The sequence below is a fragment of the Rhipicephalus microplus genome, unplaced genomic scaffold (assembly GCF_043290135.1).
Source record: "Rhipicephalus microplus isolate Deutch F79 unplaced genomic scaffold, USDA_Rmic scaffold_14, whole genome shotgun sequence".
NCBI lineage: Eukaryota > Metazoa > Arthropoda > Arachnida > Ixodida > Ixodidae > Rhipicephalus > Rhipicephalus microplus.
In genome coordinates this window covers 29,339,937-29,359,716 of record NW_027464587.1, presented here as the reverse complement: position 1 = coordinate 29,359,716, position 19,780 = coordinate 29,339,937, and the positions used below count along the sequence as shown (strand labels likewise).

General features: G+C 47.9%; 1 pseudogene; it reads right to left on the bottom strand.

The window, feature by feature from the left end:
* Positions 1-17,772: 17,772 nt before the first annotated feature.
* LOC119181503 (uncharacterized) overlaps positions 17,773-19,780 on the bottom strand; it is a 72,759-nt pseudogene continuing 70,751 nt past the window's right edge.

The following is a 19,780-nucleotide window of genomic DNA, read 5'->3' as shown; positions in this document are numbered from 1 at the left end:
CGTTGCAAAATGAAAGAGGCGACATCCTGAGCTGTTGCGCTCGGCAAAGCGGCTGTTTCGGCGTAGCGTGTCAGGTGGTCAACCGCCACTATAATCCACCGATTACCATCTGGTGTCAATGGAAGGGGACCGTAGAGGTCAACGCCGACGCGATCAAATGGCTTGGCAGGGCATGGAAGTGGCTGCAATGCGCCAGTCGCACGTGGCAGTGTTGATTTACGTCGCTGGCAGTCAGGACAGCACTGCACGAATTTACGTACAAAATTATACATGCCGCGCCAGTAGTAGCGATGGCGAAGGCGTTCATATGTTTTGAACACTCCGGCGTGGCCACATTGCGGATCGTCGTGAAGGGAGGCACATACTTGCGATCGTAAAGTGCGTGGAATGACCAGCAACCACCGGCGGCCATCGGGAGCGTAGTTGCGTCGATGAAGAAGTTGATCGCGGATGGCGAAATGGAAAGCTTGACGTCGGAGGGATCGAGATACTGGAAGGTTGGGCGTGCCAGATAAATATTCGATAAGAGAGGCGATCCACGGGTCACGACGTTGTTCGGTGGCAATCGAGTCGAGATTTAGTGATGACAAGGTCTGGAGGCAAGTGTTTCCGCACGTCTGGTCTGGTGGTAAAGGTGAGCGGGACAGAGCATCAGCGTCAGAGTGTTTGCGTCCGCAGCGGTATACGACGCGAATGTCGTACTACTGGATGCGGAGTGCCCGTCGCGCAAGGCGGCCAGAAGGGTCTTTCAACGTGGAGAGCCAGCAAAGCGCGTGGTGATCATTTACTAGATCGAACGGGCGGCCGTATAAGTACGGCCGGAACTTTCCAAGCGCCCACACCAGAGCCAAACACTCTTTTTCTGTCACGCTGTAATTAGTTTCGGCTTTCGTCAGAGTGCGGCTAGCGTAGGCTACAACGTATTCTGAATAGCCGGGCATTCGTTGAGCGAGGACCGCGCCTAGCCCGACGCCGCTGGCGTCGGTGTGCACTTCGGTAGGAGCCGTCGGGTCGAAGTGGCGAAGAATAGGTGGGAAAGTGAGCAGACGGCGCAGAGTAGTGAAGGCAACGTCACATGCAGGGGACCAGGAGGTGAGGTTCACGTCACCGCGAAGAAGCTGGGTTAACGGTGACATGATAGATGCAAAATTGCGAACAAAGCGCCGGAAATAAGAGCATAGGCCTACAAAACTGCGAAGTTCTTTCTTGGTCGTCGGCTTGGGAAATTCTGCGACTGCTCGAAGTTTTGCTGGGTCTGGTAATACGCCGTGCTTGGACACGATGTGGCCTAGGATGACGAGCTCGCGTGCAGCGAAGCGGCATTTTTTCAGGTTAAGCTGGAGACCAGCGTTGGTCAGGCAACTCAAAACGTGCCTGAGGCGAAGGAGGTGCGTAGGAAAGCCATGGGAGAAAACCACGACATCGTCGAGGTAACAGAGGCACATATTCCATTTGAGGCCACGTAGCGTATTATCCATAAGACGTTCAAACGTGGCAGGCGCGTTACAAAGCCCAAAGGGCATGACGTTAAATTCATATAGTACGTCTGGTGTAATAAATGCCGTTTTTTGGCGATCGGCTTCTGCCATTGGGACCTGCCAGTAGCCAGACCGCAAATCTAGCGACGAGAAAAATTCCGCTCCGTAAAGGGTGTCAATGGCGTCATCAATGCGCGGCAAAGGATAGACGTCCTTGCGGGTTATCTTATTCAAACGACGATAGTCCACGCAAAATCGAATAGATCCGTCTTTCTTACGCACCAGGACGACGGGAGACGCCCAGGGACTGTGAGATGGTCGAATGACGTCTCTACGAAGCATATCTTTGACTTGATCGTTGATGACGCGGCGCTCTTCAGCGGAGACACGGTATGGTCTTTGACGCAGTGGCTGGTGTAGGCCGGTGTCAACATGATGTTTGACTTGTGATGTGCGGCCCAGTTGAGGTTGCGACACATCGAACGAACTCCTGAACTCATGCAGAAGATCCAGCAGGTCGGCATGTTCGGTGGGAGTGAGAGTGTCGGCGATGGCGCTGGAAAACGTATCATTGGATGACTCCCCGAGTGCCGACAGTGCTTTTGGGTGGTCGCAGTAGTCGTCCGGGACATCAAACAAAAACGAAGGGTCGAGATCCTGCACGCGGCCGAGACATTCCCCCGCAAGCAATGTGACAGGTGTGGAAAGCGGATTGCTTACGAACATGTTGCTTCTTCCGGCGGCAAGGTCAATTGTTGCGAAAGGCAGCGGCAAAGCTCGACGACATTTGAAGATATCGGAAGGCATAAAAAGAACTGTAGCGGCAGTGTAGGCGTTGCATGAAACGGGAACAAGGGCGCAATTTTCAGGCGGAATATCGGTATCTTCATGAACGGGCAACTTCGGCGGCTGATGAGGAGCGTCCAGTAATGGAACATCACACAAGGGTGAAAACTCAACTTCGGCGCGTGCGCAGTCTATGACGGCATTGTGGCGGGATAGGAAGTCCCACCCGAGGATGACGTCATGCGAACAGACAGGAAGAACAATAAACTCCACGATGTAAAGAATGCCTTCGATGGAGATTCTTGCAGTACAGGCTGCGAGAGGCGTTACCTGCTGTGCGCTTGCGGTGTGAAGCGACAGTCCGGAAAGCGGCGTCGTTACTTTGCGTAATAAACGTCAGAGATTAGCGGCAATAACAGAAACAGCGGCGCCAGTGTCCACAAGGGCGAAAGTACAATAACCTTCAACAGTTACTGCGGCCACGTTAGCAGGAGAGGAGCGAGGGCTTAGACAGTTCGAAAACGGCGCAGTTCTTGCCTCTTGAACTGCGTTGCTTAGTTTTCCTGGTCGGAGGGTCCGGGCTGGCGACGCATGGGGGAGGGTGATCGCCGACGAGGAGAGGGTGCGCGTTGCGGCTGGAAGTCAAGGTGGTCAGTAGGCGCATAGCGAGGTGGCGAGACGGGCTCGTATTGGACAAAGGGTTGGCTGCCGGGATGCGACGACCGGGCATAGTTGCCGAACGTCTGAGGTCGACGGCGGCAGTAGCGAGCAGCGTGTCCGGGAGTGAAGCAAGCGTAGCAAATCGGTCGGTTATCGGGCGTCCTCCAGGGATTGGCGACTGGTGCTGCCGCCCAAGGTGCAGTATAAGCAGCCGGGTGTGCGGGCTGTGAGCGCGTGGTGTAGGGTGGTTGCGGGAGCCTACGTACAGCGTCTGCATATGTGAGTGGCGCGGCTACGGGCTGCATCTCTTGCGAAAAGGCGACAGGAGGAGCCACAGGCTGCGCTGCATACGTTAGGGGCGCGGCCACAGGCTGAACGGCTGGTGGATAGGCGACAGGAGCGCCTACCGGCTGTGCGCCACCCGGGCAGGGACCACGGCTAGGTAGAGGTGGGTCGTAGTGCGCAAGAGGAACAGCTTGTGCAACCTCTTCCGATATAGCAGTGCGAAGCGGGGCAGGTAGACGGGTGGTGGTCTCGAGAGTAAAGGGCACTAGGGAAAGTTGGCGGGCGACTTCCTCACGGACGAAGGCTCGGACTTGCTGGAGCAATGGTGAATTGTCCGGCATGGAGTCGAAACTAGACAGCGACTCACCACCAGGCTTAGGCTGCCTAGTCAGAGTGCGTTGCTTTTTCAACTCGTCGTAGCTCTGACACAAGCTGACGAATTCAGAAACTGTGCTTGGATTCCTTGCCAAGAGCATTTGAAATGCGCCGTCGTCGATGCCGTTCATGATGTTTTTCACCTTGTCAGATTCGGGCATGGTGTCATTCACACGTCGACAAAGGTCGATGACGTCCTCAATATAGCTGGTAAAGGTCTCGCCAGTCTGCTGAGAACGGACGCGCAGGCGCTGTTCTGCCCTCTGCTTGCGGACAGCCGGCCGACCGAACACTTCAGCACATGACGTCTTGAAGACGCTCTATGTGGGGATGTTGTGTTTGTGGTTATTAAACCACAATTCGGCGACGCCAGTGAGATAAAATATCACGTGGCCCAGCTTGTCGGCTTCATCCCATTTATTGTTGGCGCTCACCAGTTCGTAGTGCTCGAGCCAGTCTTCGACGTCGGTCCCATCTGCACCGCTGAAGAGCTTCGGCTCCCGTAGCGTAGGATGGCCAGGGCAGTTGAACTGGAGCGGAGGCGTCGATGTAGTGGCGTTGGCAGTCATGACGGGCGGTAGCGTGCGGCTTCGCAGCTCCAGGGTGTAGCGACGGGGATTAACAGCACCTTCCACCAAATGTGAAGAGGTTTATGAGTCGTTTAAGACAGCGACGAGACAGCGTGAACAACCGTCCAGTGATCGGCACAGCAACGAACCGAAGCACGAGCCGAGAGAGCCGGGCGTGGCGATGCCGCTCGCTGCAGGCACATCTTCTTCTTCACAAGAGCAAATATGACTTTTTAAAAAATGATGTTCGTGCTGTTCTGGCAGCACCATATATGAAGAATGTGTAGTGTGTATCCTTTGAAATGACGTGTAATTGACATTACACTGAACTCGAATCATACAACGCATACATCCCAATAATTTCATATCATAAAGATAAAATAGTTTTCCAGCATACAGCAAATTCCCGAATTGAGGTGAAGTGTAAGACTACAGCTCAAAAATGGCACTTACAAAATCCTGAACTCACCTAAGAATCAAATTGCTTAAGAGGTAGTGAGTCAGTGTGAAAAACAATTGTTAAAGTACAACGTTGAGAACATGTAGCATTAATCAAAACGCACAATAAACTTACCTCTTCATGTACAAACAGTGACAGCATCTCTGCTTTTTCTTTTACATGAGAACAAATGATCTTGGGCGTGGCACTAGCGAAGAGGTCTGCAAAAAAAGTAAAAGATTTACTGACTTTAATCACGCCTCTAACAATTTGAGGAATTGTGACAATTCTGCAATCAGTGCAATTCTGACTGCTCCATTAGGGCTTCAAAAATGAACAATTTTCTCGTTCTTTCTAATCTCACAAGAAGCTCCGTCCATGGCATCTAATGCAAATTTGACGCTGTTCTTCCTGTTTGCCTGCTTTCCAGACGTAGGGCTGCGAACATGTATTTTGTGCACATAATCTAGCACAGAAATTCGTCATCTCTAATTCAATCGTCTTAATTCATTGTAATTTGATAAAAGATGTGATAGCTCGTCCAGTTTCTAAAGTTTCACGGGCCTGCAATAGGCACTGCCTAGCACGTATGAAAGTATTTCTTTAAAAAAAATTCTTCAAAGCTTGCTTTCAGAAAAAGTGTCTGGAATATTTCGACAACCAAGCCCATCCTATGATAGCAATCAGGAGCACGCTATTAGCGATTATTGACCACGGGGTTTACAAACGTAACCCGTGCCTAAATACTCAGTTAAACACAATCAAGCAAGTAGGAGCGCTCGAACGACACCAACGCGCGCGGACGCCGTCAACGTTGCAGCAGCCTTGGCTTATGCTAGAGCTACCGCACATAGCTCCCACAGTCACGTATACTCTCTCGATTCTGTCATAACGCCGAACGTCATCGCAGATGAAAGCAAAGCACGAAAACAGCAAACAGAAACGAGGGAAAACAACGCACGGCGATGGCCACAACAACGCGCCTTTGGAAGTTAACTAGACCTTTCCCTGTTGTTAGTGACACGTGTCCTAAATATTTTAAAAGACCGACGCGCACGTACTGGGAGCATCGCGGCATATCAGCACCTCAAACTATACCATCTTTAAGCAAAAAAAATCCAGTGCGTACAGTGCGCCTCTGTACATAAATTTTTATTTTTCTTTCCTTTTTTACGCTTACACCTACAGAACCACGTTGCACATTTGAGAATTAATAGAAATGTTATTACGATGTAGCCCAAAGCACATCTTAAAACAATATCAATCACTTTGTGCAGTGTAGAGACAATGTGCGATCAGCAACTAATCCCGCCCTTGTTAAGTGATCACATCACTCACTGTATGAGTGATGCAGGCACTTACACAACATCGCGCATAGCAGTGTGAACTCGTTAAAACACACGTTTAATCGGGCATCTGCAACAGGCCCGCGAACGCAAGCTATTGTAAATGGCTGGCAGCCTACTGCGGCATGGGAGCGTGTGTCTCTGACACATCTGAACATCGATCGCTTTCACTTCGGCAGAGCTACTGCAGGCACCCAGCTAGCGCTGTATGATTACTACCTACGAAAACAGTACACTCACCGTTAACAGACCTACGTTGTCTGTGTCCACCGCTGCATGAATATTCTTTAATCTGAGCGTCACTTCGAACACGGTGTCATGCGTGACCGCCATTGAAGATGCGCCTGCTCGCTAGAACTCACACAGCGACCAAGACCCCAGGCCAACGCAACGCATTTGAAAGACGGATGAGACAGAGAGAGCGACATCCAGAGAGAGAAAATGGAGGCACTGGCGGCGGCGCCACAGCTGTCGACGCAGGTGTTCTGTGACGCAACTATTCGCTTATCTACACCGCCGTTGCGGGGGCAAGGCTTGCCCGGGTGAGCGGAGTGAGCGGGAAACCCGCCAAGACGGCGCCGAAAGGCAAACGCTATGGCGCATACGGCGGGCGGCGATTCGGTTCGACGCGCAAGGCAATCGAATTGGGCTTCAAGAATGACTACTTGTAAATGGCAACACTCCTCCCACCCAGCCGCACTGCGGCGCAGGTTATTTACCAGCCTCGGGTTCTTTGAGTATTTTGACGGAATGCGACTGCAGTGGGTGAAAAATAGTGAATCAAAACTTGCGGAAAACAAAGTGCACCCTGGAATGTCCAGAAACAATAATTATTTTGTCCTCGGTAGAATTAGCGGGAGAGCATCGCTACACCTTTTTTCAGAGGAATTTCTTTTCGCATTGTCCGTGTCTGGCAATTCCGCGTATGGTGCCGCAAACACTGAACGCGTAGTCGAAGCTGGAACAAATTATTCCACAGTCGCGGATGTTTAGAAGGCTTGTCACCCACCACGAAACGTGCTGAGGTTGTTATAACAAACTTTTGCTGACCACATGATCAGCACATAATTCCGTATGGTTGCCCAATGAGCTAGCTAAGCACCTGTAGCAAAGGCAGGGCATGTTCTCGTTAAACGTTGTTAATATAAATGAGGGTTTTGCATAAGTGCAGTGACGGCTTTCCGTGTGAATTGGTCATAACCCACGTTTTCGAGCGTAGAAGTGCCTCAGCAGACCTAATCAGCTACCACAGCAAGTTCGTAAGCAACGATGAGGTACGAGAATGTGCAGCTGTTTTCCATGTACTGAATAGTCCGTGTACAGTGCGTTCACCACCGCCATTCCTTAGGCCACCTCCCATATAGACTCCCTGTCTGAACAGGTGTGGGACCTTAAAAACTACGAAGCAGTGCCCCCCCCCGCCCTCCCCGCACACACACACGCACGAAATTCGAGGGCGCACGGGCTGATACACACGCATACTTATTCACAGGCGCACACACATACACGTATACACACATACGGCCACACACACACGCGGCTGTAAACACATATGCACAGGCACGCTTAACACAAGCACGGACTCGCACATACAAGCGCACGCACACATGCACGGGTGCACAAACAATCGCGCTTACACACGAACACATGCGCAGGCTCACACACACACACCCATACTCGGGTGAACAATATACACGTGTACATAATCCATAGCAAACATGTAGCTTTTTACCAACACTAAGGAAAGCTTTCGGAACATGGATTGAGGTTGGTTGCCATTATATATAAAACGCGATTTGCTTCTGCTGGTATTCTAGTGTATTCAGAGAGCACCTTCACACATTCTATGTCAATTAGGCCGTCATTTAACGCAAGGTCCACATATTCGTGCAGTAGCTACCCTGCTCGGCTGCCAATCTGAAGGTCGCGGGTTCGATGCCAGCCATGGTAGTCGCATTAAGACGGAGGCGAAAAGGTAGAAGCCTGTGCACTGTGCGATATCAGCGCTCATTAAAGAACACCAAATGGTCAAAATATCTGGAGCGTTCCACTACGACGACCCTCATAATCATGCCCCGCCGCGGTGGTCTAGTGGCTAAGGTACTCGGCTGCTGACCCGCACGTCGCGGGTTCGATTGCCGGCTGCGGCGGCTGCATTTCCGATGGAGGCGGAAATGTTGTAGGCCCGTGTGCTCAGATTTGGGTGCACGCTAAAGAACCCCAGGTGGTCGAAATTTCCGGAGCCCTCCACTACGGCGTCTCTCATAATCATATGGTGGTTTTGGGACGTTAAACCCCACAAATCAATCAATCAACCCTCATAATCATATCGAGGTTTTTGAGACGTAAAATCCCAGAAGTAAAACATGTGTTCTTCTTATGCTGCATATTCCATCTGATGAATCGGCACCTACACCCTTTTCAAGCACAAAAGCACCCTATAGCCTATTTTAGGGTGCTGTCGAGGCAAGCACCCAAACAAAAGGGTGCTTTCTTTTCAATCGACCATTTATGAGAGTTAAAGGGTGTTGCAAAGAGTGCTTTCTTGTAAAAGCACCCTTCTTACACCTTTTTTGGTGTACAATTTTTTACTGTGTATAGAGCCACCTATCATATTCACTGTTGACATTGATCGCCATGCACTGCGTTCTTTGGCCATGAAATAACCCTCACGCCAATAAACGATACCAATAATCAAGGTACTCGGCTACGGACCCGCAGGTCGTGGGATTAAATCTCGCTTGTGGTGGCTGCGTTTTCGATCGAAGCGAAAATACTGTAGACCCGTGTTCCGATATTTGGGTACACGTTGAAGCACCCCTGGTGGTAGAAATTTTTTAAACCCTCGACTACGACGTCTCTCATAATCTAATGATAGTTTTGGGCATTAAATTACCCATATCAATCAATCAATCAATCATTGAAGCATGAAACGAGCACCCAAGGATAAACAAAACAAGCGCAAACCACTGTTTTGTGCAGTTCTTACTTATTCGTATGCCAGCAGCGCGCTTTTTCCGGAAGCGTGGCCACGGCTCCGAGTGAAATGACCTTCCTCCTCTCTCGAATTTCAAGTCTAATAAGCGCGGGCGCAGGAGACACCAGGCTTCGTGAGGACTGCGAACAATAAAGCGCACCCAATGCGAGCTCATCGTGCCATCTTGTAAGTAATAATGAAAACACACTAAAATTTCGAAGCTCTGACGATTACCAAATTATGTATTATTTATATAAATGGCTTTCCATTGGCACCCTCGACGATGTCATATCGTGAGCAATACGAGTTCAAACACACGAACACGTGGTAAATGACATGAAGAAAGAGATAACGCGATGCGTGGATGGCACTGCCTTAACAGTAGGGGCACAGGAGGGCGCTCTTCCACAGAGTGTTCGCGCTCCAACATGATTGTTGCTGTGAAATGGTAGCTCGCGTGCCATCGGCTGCTAGCAATGATATCACTAAACGAAAATGTTAAAAAATAAAAGTGAGAAATTTGCTTCAATTTGTTGAGCGAAACCTGCCATTTGCATCATGGCAGGCTACGTCACAACCGATATCTTTGTAGCTGCACAGCCTGTTTGGTTGTGGCTCTGCGCATTGATGTGAGGTCATGTCACCACTAGCAGCCTCAGACATTCTATAAGCTGCATTTTGCAGTAACTATATCGATACGGGAGTGTCAATAGCAAGGGGAAGTGCGCCACCTGTTCCACTTTGATTCTGGAGCGGGCACTGCGAATCAGCAGATGTAAGGTTCAAGGCTATTCGCCACGCGCTCGTGTGTTCAAGCTTATATTGCTCACGATAGTACGTTACGTGGCATAGTGGTTAGCGCCGCGTGCTGAGAATCAAGAGGTTGCTGGTTGAACGCCGTGCGACAAAATTTTTACTTTTTTTTGTTGCAATCGGTTTATGTTTTTCAACGTAATATCCTTAACGGAAACACGTCAGCGACGTCGTGGTGGTCCCCGGCAATAAACACTTTCGTATTGAAAACGTTTTCATTAGCTCTTCGTGTGCAAGGTGCTATTTCATACTGGCTTTGTAGGGATAACTTCCCGTATAATTGATGAGTTATATTCGAGCTCTACTATATAAGGACACCAGCTAAGATTTAGAGAATCTCGCTGTGTGCCACGTATTAATTTTTTTTATTTTTTTGTTAGCTTTTCTCAACGCCCACCGTATACGAGTGAAACATACACACAAGAGAAGCGCGAGCATGGACGTTCACAGCGAAAGTGGATTCTAAACTATGAAACAGGATGACCTAAGTAGAGCGCTTAGAATGAACGGTCCTGTAAAGCTTTCGAGACTTACATCACCACAGTGGTACCATGTTGGTAGAGCGCCTGCTTGCAATGTGGGAGGCACCTGGTTCAATTTCGTCTGGTTCCGGCCAGAGGCCACTAAATTCAAAGTCAGAGTGAAGTAGTATTCGTACCTGACTCAATGCTTAGGTAATACTCCCCTCCCCCGATACCTCCGGGATAAAAGTACAAGCGTTGGTCATGTTTTGCCAATGAAGTATACTTCATTCGCCGGGGGAGTGCCGAACTACATGGTGACTTGTGGCACCGCTAGAGCAGGATTCCGCCCCGCCACGGTGGTCTAGTGGGTAAGGAACTCGGCTGCTGACCCGCAGGTCGCGGGGTCAAATCCCGGCAATGGCGGCTGCATTTCCGATGGAGGCGGAAATGTTGTAGGCCCGTGTACTCAGATTTGGGTGCACGTTAAAGAACTCCAGGTGGTCAAAATTTCCGGAGCCCTCCACTACGGCGTCTCTCATAATTAAATAGTGGTTTTCGGACGTTAAACCCCACCAATCAATCAATCAATCAGAGCAGGATTCCGTTTCATGGGGTGGGAGGGGGGATTCATGAACGCTGAGTAGAATCAAAAGCATAGAATCGTAGGTTACGTATTTGCCGAAGAAAAAAAGAAAACAGAAGAAACAGTATTCACTTGCCAGACAACTGCAACGGCCTTATAATGCGTTAGTTATTCGTCCATAACTGCATCATTACTTTTGCAAAGAGATAAAAAAGTAAACGGAAAGATAAGAGCTTTGTTCTAGAGTGACACAAAGAAATAAAAATAAGAAAAGATGCCGCAAGATTATGTTCTAGAAAAAAAATTTCACGCATCGACTGTAGCTTGCGCGCGTGTGCGTCCAAGGAATGCTTTATTCAACGGTAGCGCACGTTCTTATATATATCTTATCTCGAGGGGCGTCGCCGTCAACCGGTAATGTGTGGGCGTGCATGTCTGCCACATCTTCCCTTTCAACAAAAACAAAATTTACAATTCTAGCAATGAATATTTTTGCGGTGGCCGTTGGTTGCATTCGCTTCTGCGTAGTTGCGACTCGGCGGGGCCCACGTTGGCTTGATGCTCTTGTATGGGGGACCCCGCCACGGTGGTCTAGTGGCTAATGTACTCGGGTGCTGACCCGCAGGTCGTGGGATCGAGTCCTGGCTGCGGCGGCTGCATTTCTCATGGAGGCGGAAACGTTGTAAGCCTGTGTGCTCAGATTTGGGTGCACGGTAAAGAACCCCAGGTGGTCGAAATTGCCGGAGCCCTCCACTACGGCGTCTCTCATAATCATAAAGTGGTTGGCACGTTAAACCCCACAAATCAATCAATCAATCTTGTGTGGGAGGCTTCAGTGGAGCGGGGACCTGGCGGAGATCTTCTCTGGGGCGCTGAAACTGGAGCCCATCTTCGATGTCGACTATCTAGGCTCTCGGACTATTCTCAGACTTGACAACCGTAGCAGGGGACCAGGTCTTTGAAGGCGCGTTGCACACTGTGACGCGGCAACGATCAGGAAGGCCTGGCTGGTAAATTCCTTATACTCCTGTTGTAGAAGGATTGTTGTCTGCTTCTGATGTTATGGAGCCGCCATTGCACCTCCTCTGGGGGTATAGTCTGTGGTCGCAAGAGGGTTTTTGTGACTGGCAGCAGCGTCCTCACATGTCGGCCCAAGAGTCTCCGCATTGAAGATTTCAAATAGGAATCGCGAGGCGTGTTTCTCCACTCAAGCAAGGCAGCACGAAATTCCACTGAACCATACCGACAGCTCTTCAGCAATTTTTCGGCTTCTTGTACAGCACGTTCAGCCATTTCGTTTGAGTGGGTGTAATAGGGACATGAACGAATATGGTGCAAGCCGATCTTACCGACAAAATCATAAAAGTTCTGGCTGCTAATTGGCTGCCATTGTACGTGTGTAGGCGCTACGGGAAGCTTTCGCAGACTCATGGCTTCCCGTAGAACCTTATCGGCTGCCGTCATAGCCACAGGCCTGATTTCAAAAAAGAGAGAATAAAAGTCAACAAACACCAAGTACTCTGGGCTTATGTAATAGCATATTCCCTCTCCCACTGCTTCCCAGGGTAAGCTTGGAATTTCATGGCTGATCAATAGAAAGCGCAGATTTTGTGACTTGTGCTTTTGGCGTCTGCCACAGTTTCGAACAACTTCTTTTATGTCGCTATTTATAGAAGGCCAATAGAGAGAGTTCGGGCACGTGCTTTTATTTTTCCGTTCCCCCATGCGCTGCATGAAGGTAGGCAAGAATTTCACTGTGCACCTTGTCAGGAATAAGGCGGTTGCTCCTGAACACTAGGCCATCTTGCGCATGCAGCTCAACGCGGAAGCTTCAGTAGCACCGTTGCTCGCTGCTGACGTGATCTTTGCTCTCCGGTAACTGACTGCTCGCGTATTGCCGAAGTTTTACCAGCACAGGGCTCTAGTCGAACTTGCTGTCTGAAACCGGCAGGCAGGCAATGATGTCCCACTGATAGCTCAGGCACTGTTTTTGTAATGTCTTGCTTGGAGACCGCAATAAAGCGTCAGCAACAAACAGCTGTTTTGCGGTTGTGTATCTGACGACTATCGGGTAGCTTTGCAAGCTGAGCCGCATGCGTTGAAGCCTTAGAGAAAATTGGCATAACGGCTTCTTTAATATCATTTCTAGTGGCTTGTAGTCAGGTTCTACCACAACTTCGGACTGCCCGAGAAGATAGTCACGAAACCGTTCACAGCCGCGAAAAATTGCCAGAATTCCTTTCGATCTGGGCATAACTTTGCTGTGTTTCTGTCAAGGAACGCGATGAATATGCTAGAGGGTGCCTGTCCTGTACGATGCCTGCGCCGATTCCGTTCTGACTGGCATATACTGACAGCCTAATTGGTTTTCTCTTCTCGTAATAGCTTAGTACAGGGGCTGTCGAAAGTGCTTCCTTTAGAGCCTTGAAGCTTTCATCTTAACGGTCTTCCCAAAGCCACGAGACATTCTTCTTTAGCAGTTCTAGAAGTGGTGTCTGACAGATTCTCAATAAAATGAGAGACAAAAATTACCATGGCCGGGAACGTCTGCTGCTAGTTCTGGTTGCTTTGTGTATAGACTTGCAAGATGTCTTCTAGCCGATGTGGGTCCAGGCTCAGTTCGTCACTTGTCAAAACGTGTCCCAGGTACCAGGCTGACTCCTGTATAAAACCACATTCGTTTCTGTTCAATTTCAGTTTCCACTCTCGACAGCGTCGTAGGTCCTGTGCAAGGTTTGCATCATGATCCTCTCTTGATCGGCCCAACAGTAGAATGCCATTCATGACAACCGCTACGCCTTCGAGGCCTTCAAGCACTCGGTTCACGGATCACTGAAATATTTTCGGTACCGACGAGATTCCAAACAGCTTCCGTAAAATTTTATAACGACCGTATGGAGTGCACATAGTGTAAGTTTTGGAAATTTATTCATGTAGCTTGATCTGCCGGAAACGGAAGGCTGCCGAAAGTTGTGCAGTATCGCGCCCCACTAACCGAAGGTGCAATGTCATTCAATTTTGGCGTTGGTAGTGCTCGCGAAGCAGAGTTTTGTTTAGATCGCAAGGATCAAGACAAATGCATGTCTTCTTTTGCAACATCGACCATGTTGCTGGCCCACCCTGTCCGCTCTGCTACTTTGTAGATGACTCCAGCACTCTCCATACGATCGAGCTCAGCTTTCACCTTGCTTTGTAATGTTATTGGAATACCGTGCGCTCCAGTTGACCGAGACCTTCAAACACGCCTTCTTAAAGCTTGACAGCGCCGTAAAGCTCTGTTTGGCCGATAGAGCAGACTTGTTGGAGCAACTTAAGCTCTCTGGCTCTCAGGTCCGCTCTCAGTACTCTCAAGGTCTCTCAGTACCGCTCAAGGTCATGGCGACTTCGTCATCCACGACAGAAAAAATCTGTGAGAATCTTGCTTTCGCTCGTTGCCACTTCAAGACGGACTTGCTTTGCGCTTTCTTCTGGAAGCCAAAGAATGTTTAAAACAGCGTTGCAATCATGTGGCTTTTTGTTTGTGAGTTTCTGCAGCTAGTTCCATGCTAATAACAAGCATGTTGCGCCTGTGTCTATCTTGCGGAAGATATGCTTTCCTTTTACTTCAATGGTAGCCGTCGAGCGGTTGTCTTTCCTACTGTCATGCGGTAACTTTTCTAACCAGAAATCGCCTTCTTCCGTCTCGACCAGTGCTACTGCGCGCACTTTTGAATGTAATCCCTTTTTTGCGTTTTCTTGCAGGCTATCGCAAAGTGATCCCTGCTGCCACATTTCCTGCACGTGGAAGGGCACACACGGTCGGTTTGATAAACCTTTGAGCACTTTGTACAACGCTGGCCTTTCGCTTGAGATAGCGCGTTCGTCTCGGCTGCGTAGTCCCTTTACGGACACGCCTATACTTCTTGACTCTGTTTTGTGCCCTACTAACGAGAGCAACACATCTCTACAGTCTTCTTGAAAGAAGCATTCTCGGAGATTAGCTTTTCTTGCAGCTTTTTCTCTGTAATTCCAAGAATATTCATTTCATTTCGTTTTATTATACTGTCAGCCCTATTTGGGCTATAACAGGGGTGGAAAAAACCAATATACATACAGAAATAGGTACTCCCTATACAACTTCTATTATACATGACAATGAATGACAAGAAATAGCCAAAGCACTCTGCCCCTTGAGGAAATAGAATAAGGAAAATATAAATCATACGTCTTTATACACGACATCCTTTAGGCCCTTCAAGAAAGAAGGTACACATTCTGATAAGACAGTGGAATTCGGCAGCCTGTTCCACTCACTGATCGCCCGTGGAAAGAAACTGAACTTAAAACAATCGTTGTGTGATCTGGGAGGGGGGATGTACATGTTATGCCGGTGCCTTGACGTTCCCCCAGTTTTTATATACATATACTTCGATTTGTCTATTTTTACTTGTTCTTCAATGATTAAAAAGAGTAATTTAAGTCTTTCATACTTTGTCCTTTGTTCTAGTGGTTCAAGGTGGGCCAGCTTGCAAAGCTGAGTCGGGGAGTGGCAGCGCTGGTATTTGTTAAATATGAAACGTGACGCCAATCTTCGTATTCTAACTAGCTTAGTGCAATTACTTGTTGTGTACGGATCCCATACCACCTTTGCGTACTCCATAATTGGCCGTACGAAAGCCTTGTAAGCCAAGCATTTGATTTCCGGGCTAGCATGGTGCAGATTTCACCGAAGTCTCCACATAGCTTTGTTAGTCTTAGCACAAACAGAGTCTACATGCAAGTTCCTTCGTAGATCGGAAGTTATTAATAAACCCAATTATTTGTGTTGTTCTAATCTGCCAAGCTCATGATTGTTTATAGAGTACGTCGTATTTAGAATGCGTTTTTTCCTAGTTACGGTCATCATTACTGTTTTTGCGGCGTTTAGATCCATCTGCCAAATGGTGCACCAGTTTTGTATTTTTTGGAGGTTTTGATTTAGTTCTGATTGATCGGAAGGAGACCTGACTGTTTTATACATTACGAAATTGTCTGCAAAAAACCTTATGAGGACCATAATATCTTTAAGTAAATCGTTCACAAAAATCAAAAACAGTAGTGGGCCCAAGACAGTGCCTTGGGGAACTCCAGAAATAACATTGGCAAGGGCAGATTTTTCCATGCTGACTTGAACATACTGCTTGCGATCGGAGAAGTAGGAGGAAAACCACTGCGTTAGGTTTGGGTTTCTAAAGATAGTGTTTATATTTAACAACAGTTTAGCATGGGACACCTTATCAAAAGCCTTTGCAAAATCTAAGAGTATCATGTCAACCTGACCTTGCGAGTTAATTTCAGAGGAGAGATCATGAACAAGTTCAACAAGCTGAATAATGGTAGATAGGCCTTTTCGAAATCCATGTTGCTGTGAGTATAATAGGTTGTGAACATCTAGATAAGCCAAAAGATGCTTGGAGACAATATGCTCGAGAATCTTTGAACAAGAGCTTGTTAGCGAGATGGGACGGAAATTTTTGCAGTCGTTAGTATTACCACCTTTGTGTATCGGTATGACCTTACCAACCTTCCAAGCAGTGGGAAAGCAACCACTACTTACGGAGGACTGGAAAATAATTGTCAAGTACTTCGAGACCCAAACTGCGTACCTATATAAAAATTCATTTGGTATTCCGCCAGGTCCTGCACTTTTTTTTGTCGATTTTATGGAGCAGGTTCAATACTCCTTGTTCACTAATCGTTATTCCTTCTATGGCTGGTGCGTCAGAAGCCTCATTAAAAGTCGATACTTGTCTGTCATCGTGAGTAAATACTGACGAAAAGAAGGCATTAAAACTTTCAGCATGTGATTGTGAGTTTTTTTATCTGCATCAAGATGGGTTTTTGTGTTTGAATTCACGTATCTCCAGACCTTTTCGGGTGCTTCGTGCAAGAACTTTTTTAGTTTAACATTATAAAAATTATCTTTGCAATTTTTACCTCGACGTCTCAATTCCTGGCTCATAGTGTGAATGGTTTCCTTCCCTTCAGGGCAAGGATTCTTTGAGTGAGCTTTCCGTTTTCGTTTCAGTTGCCTTTTGGCTTGGATCACGTCACGCGTTATCCAAGGATTTTTCTTAGCTATCTTTTTTTGTCGTGTTGGAATATAGAATTGAATGCATTCAGTCACCACCTTCGAGAAATAGTCCCATAGTCTATTTGTATATGCATTAGAATTTTGCAAGAGAACAAAAGTATCGAAAGAGTTTTCAAGTTTTTCTAAAACAAAGAAGTCATCAGCAGCTGCGAAGTTCAGAACTGTATTTTTGTAGTCCTTGTGCAACCTAGCGGACGCCATAACCAAGGAAAACATAACCATCTGATGATCTGATATGCCCTCAATTACATCACATGTTTTAACATTCTCCTCCAGGAGTGAAGATACAAATACAAGGTTGAGAATAGAGGATACAGCCTTAAAAACACGTGTGTAGCTAGACACAATTTGGCATAGGTTAAAACAAAAGGCAATGTCCAAAAGATGTTCACAATGAGCTACTTTGTTTCCTATAATATCATGCAAATCCCATTGAATGTCTGGTAAGTTGAAATCACCAATCAAAATTATTTTGTCGTCCTGGTGCATATTAGCATCCATAAAACATCTTAAGTCGGCCAGAGTCGCAGCAGGAGAGCAGGGGGGTCTGTACATAACTCCAATGTACACAGGGTCATCAATTAATCGAATCTTTACCCATACGGCTTCAGTATCACCAGCATCTGGCAAAGTTTGATACTTTATGTCTCTTTTAATCATAAGTGCTACCCCGCCTCCTCTCCCGCTTCGGTCCTTCCTAATTAGGACGTAACCTGGCGGTGGGACTTCCACATCATGTACATCACTGTGCAACCATGTCTCGGTGATTGCCAATATGTCAGGATCATGTTCCAAGGTTACGCTTTCTATCAAGTGACTTTTGTTCAGTACGCTGCGAGAATTTAAGTTGATGATCTTGAAATCGGCCTGTTTTTGTCTTTCAGGTCATCGGTGGTTGGGTTTAGCAGATGCTTTGCACTTGATCTTCCCCTTGGCATCACCACTCCAGGTGTACAAAACATTGTTGATGAGAACTTTGTCATACACCAGTCTAACTTTCGCTCCTTTCTTTCTTTCTTCTAGACTTGAGACCCACAAGTTTCTCCGTATCTCAGTTACACGTTTTGAGTAGTCCTCCCTAATGTTAATATGAGTGCCTTTAAGCTTGAAACAATTTTTCAGTATCTTTACTTTGTCTCGTTTGTCTGCCACTCTAAAGATTACAGGGCGGTCTTTGCCAGGAAATTTCTTTCCCAGTCTATGTATTCTTTCTATGGAATTCAGTTTCTGGTGGAGAATGGAGCCAAATATATCGTCATTTATTTTTTTAGTAAGTCATCATCATTCTCAGGGCCTTCTTCTTTTACGCCTTTAATAATAAGGTTGTTTCGTCTGGAGCGGTTTTCTAGGTCGCCAACCCTACTGCATAGAGCACGCTATTCTGTATGGCTCCTATCGACTGCATTCTCAAGCTTCAGCAGCCTACCATCCACTTTATCTCTGCACTATAATTTTTTCTCTTTTAATAATCTGTTTTGAACTAGAATCATAGCAGACTCAGATGAGGCCTGTTGCTCTTGTATTTGCGAAATTTTAAACAAGATAGTTTTTTTTGCGTTTCTAGCAGTTCCTTAAACATTGCATCCGTAATATGTCCAGGGTTTTGCTCGACATCTCCCGACAGTGAAAGCAACAGACCCGCTAGCACAAAACAGTCACTTATGCAGTTTAGAATGGTGTGTGGACACGGCAACACTATTAAGCAAAGATCGTCACTACGGAAACCATATTTCCAGTCACCAACCTGCACAAGTAGGGGTACGTTAGGTGACATCGTCGCGGCTTGGTTGCCGTGTCCACTGCCGCTTGAAGCAATTGGCGTCCCTTTTATAGCAGCTGGCTTTTATAGCACTGGTGACGTCATCATGCCACGTAGGTGTGCGCAGTAAAGATGATGCTCGGGCTGCAGGCGCGGCACCACTGGCGTATCAAGGATATCACCAGCAACGATACCCGTGCCGAGCTTGAACGGTGCATCAAAGGTGTGACGCAGATCAAGCTGGCCCGTGCAAAACGCCGATGAGCCGGTTGGCGAAAATAGGCATCCCGTCAAAACCTGCATAAGTAGGGGTACGTTAGGTGACATCGTTGCGGCTTGGTTGCCGTGTCCACTGCCGCTTGAAGCAATTGGCGTCCCTTTTATAGCCGCTGGCGTGGTGCTGGCGGGCAGAACTTGTGACGTCATCATGCCACGTAGGTGTGTGCAGTAAAGATGATGCTCGGGCTGCAGGCGCGGCGCCACTGGCGTATCAAGGATATCACCAGCAACGATACCCGTGCCGAGCTTGAACGGTGCATCAAAGGTGTGACGCAGATGAAGCTGGCCCGTGCAAAACGCCGATGAGCCGGTTGGCGAAAAAAGGCATCCCGTCAAAACCTGCACAAGTAGAGGTACGTTAGGTGACATCGTCGCGGCTTGGTTGCCGTGTCCACTCACTTGGTTGCCGTGTCGCTGGCAGATAATACGGCTCCTTAGCCTACGCTCTTCAAGTTGTCCAAACTCGCAACTTTTTGCTAGCCTTCTGAGGTCTGTCGGCCAGTCAATCAATCAATCAGTTTATTATCATGTCAATGTTATCATGTCAGTCGTTGAAATTGTGGCGTAATCGTTCAGCTGTTATCATGTTTACGTTGTGCCATGCCGCCTCTACCGGGGCAACGCCCTCCGCATGCGTACCTTACAGGCACATGTATATATTCAGAGTAAATAAAGGGTGCGGGAGCGTTTTCCCGTTCGTGTTCAACACGGTGTCGTTCGTCACGGAAACCCGACATGGTGTCAGAAGTGTAGCGCACTGTTTTTCGAGCTATGGCGAGTGCAGAAGATGCGGGTTTCTGCCAGCTCTTCCCGGTCCAACCGCCAACAAGCTTCAACTTTGTCAAGGTGTCAGAG